The sequence below is a fragment of the Nuphar pumila genome, chromosome 1, assembly GCF_984573655.1.
Source record: "Nuphar pumila chromosome 1, dmNupPumi1.hap1.1, whole genome shotgun sequence".
NCBI lineage: Eukaryota > Viridiplantae > Streptophyta > Magnoliopsida > Nymphaeales > Nymphaeaceae > Nuphar > Nuphar pumila.
In genome coordinates, this window is record NC_143249.1 from 41,380,078 (window position 1) to 41,383,192 (window position 3,115).

The window sequence follows — 3,115 nt, forward strand, 5'->3', positions numbered from 1 at the left end:
CACTACCTTTTTCACTTCGACTACTTTTGCCAACTCAAATTCTCTAACTTTCTTGTAGTAAGCAATTATTTGTTCTCTGTCGTCCATGATATCAACCTGATAAAAAGGTTTATGTTCATTATAAAAACAATTATTAGCCTTTTGATGCTCATGAAAAATTATATAATAATAGACATATATCCTAAAAAAACAAAAATATTAAATTTTTATGTGATAAAGCATCTTGAAAGCAAACACAGATCTTCAAAACAAACATATTTTATTCTTTAAAAAAATCCCTAAACAATATGTGCAAAGGAGATTTTGGGGTCCACAGGTTGGAGACCACAAAGAACTCACATTTTGATCTAACAAGACAAGTTGATGGAAAAAATGTCTCAACCTCGTCGGAATCACAGGAAAAGTCGTCAGAGATAAGAAAAACTCAAAAAAATTCTAAAGAGAATTTTGAAGACCACAAGTTAGGGACCAGAAAGAAACCAAGATTTTGTTCTTAAAAAGAAGAATTTTTTTTGAGATGCTGGTATCGGGTCGAAAATAACCCTAAGCAAAAGTTACTTAGATCTAGACCAGGTACCAGCATCTCAAATACAGAAAAATGGCACCCATTTTATATTTTAAAAGGTATTCATAGAGTTTTTATGTGACGTTATTTCATTTTTTATGCAAAGTAACTCAGGTATTTGCAATGTTTGGAGTTTTGAGTTTAAAAAAAAGTTCACTCGCACAAATTTTATGCAACGTTATTACATTTTTTATGCGAGGTAACTCAAGTATTTGCGAGGTTTGTCGATTCAAGTTAAAAGAAAATTCCATTTTTTTATGTGACGTTATTACTTTTTTTATGTGAGGCAACCCAATTATTTGTGATGTTTATCAGTTAGAGTTAAAAAAATACAGATTTTTTATGTGACATTATTATATTTTTTATGCGAGGTAATTCAAGTATTTGTGATGTGTGTCGGTTTGAGTTAAAAAAAATCGTAGATTTTTTATGTAACGTGTAATGCCTTAACAATTTGGGCAGAAAATTTTGGTAATTTTTTTCTGAAATAGCAGAACTATCGAGTCCAAGAGTTGGGCGGGTTACAGGGTAACACAAAGAAGTATTCAAGAATATTCAATAACATTAAAAGTAAAACCATGTCCATTTATTACAATCTCACTAATGCCAAGACAAATAAAATTATCAGAGTTTTAATGCAAGATCATTAAAGACTGAGATATCATGGTCTCTTCTGCAGTGACACCCGCAAGCACTCCAATTTATTCGCTACCTCAAAAATATTAATTCAGAAGGGGTCAGACTAGCTCGTCTGAGTAAGAATCATTATATTTATATCCATGCGCTCAGTGTCTTGTGTACAACATATGTGCAACATTTTTCACATGTTATAGAAACAATAAAAATGCAGGTATTATAACTCACTAGAAAAGAAATTATTAATAAACTATGCATGTATTAATGATTTTCACTTTACTAGACAATAATTGAAACATGCCACAATTTTAATATAGTCGCATCATCACATGACTCATTCACAATTATAAATTTCCAAAACTATGAACTACAAGTATAGAGTATACTCAGAAAATCTAAAGTAAATTTATTTTATGTTTTTCTTGTTACTTACCCTGTGGGTACGCACAGGCATTCCACATCGTATCAGTTTGAGATCATACGGGGGTCTATTATGTCTTTTTAATTTAATAACCCATATGACTAGCCGTACGGATATCCAAAGAGGACGGTCCGTGACCGAGAGAGTACTTCCCAGTGGCAAAAACTAGAATTAGGATGCACCCTGTAACTTCTGTATAAGACTTGGATCTACCACCTAGGAAACATTGGTAGTCCTGACCCCCTAACTTCTAGAATTGAGGACCGGGTGAGACGCCTAGCTTTCACAAAAACACAATTGTCCCACAGATCTTGCACCATCTACCCTCTTTAATATAGAACACGGGTTTGGTAACATACACCGTCCTTCAGGTGTACCCAGATCCCTGAGAATCTAGTAACATACACCCTCTTTCAGGTATACCCAGAGTCTCACAACTTAGTTATGTATGCATACATCAACCTTTTCATTTATTTCTTCGTGCGAGTCATCGCACCCCAGGGGATTTCCAAAATCACAAACCCCAAACTCTAGGTTAATCAAGGTGTATGCACCTTACCATCCGGGTGCCTATTATGCCCCTACAATAGTTTTCAAGAATTCAGCTCAACCTGGAGCCAAGCACATCAGTATTCAAATTTTCCTTTCCGGGCTAGGGTGTACGCCTTAGTACCCCACTGATTATGCTAACTGTGTGATATGTCTCACGCACAACTTTTCATAAGTGCCCATGTGGCACTTCAAGAGTTTTGTAACGCTGCAAGTTCAACTTTGAATATATATATATATATATATATATATATATATATATATATATATATATATATATATATATATATATATATATATATATATCATCAACTTGCAACGATCATCATTGTGTACAAGTCCAAATCTTGTATTTTCTATAGATGATTCAAGTAATGGATGTAGCCATCGAGGTTGTGCACCAGCAGGGCAACATCTAGGATAAGTTAGCATACACAACTGACTGACTATGTACACTACTGCCGGCTATTGAGGTGCGGAAATTGGCAAAGCTCGAGATGTATCCAACCAACTCACACCCTGGTTATCGGTTGCCCGCAATTGGTAAATCGTGACCAGAATTTATGCAGTCCCTTGATCTGTTGTACCTTGAATCATGATAGCGAAATCACAACATTGACCGAGAGTTGCATGTCCCGTCATACACGCCTTCTTGGTTCAAGTTGAATAACGCTAAACAGGCCCATAACGACCGAACAACCAAGATCGGTTGGGCTAAAATTGTCGCTACAACAGAGTTGTTGGCTAGGGTCAAGTCAACCCCTGCTCGTTTCAGATTCCCAATGTAATAGCCATAGTGCTTGTGTGCTTACTTATAGTTAAGTCTATAGCCTGTGATTCTCATATGCAAAGCTGCAACAAAAGATGGTATAAAACAGGAATCTATAATCTAGTGGTGCAGCAAATAACATAGATTAGGTACGTATAACCTACAGTTGCTAATG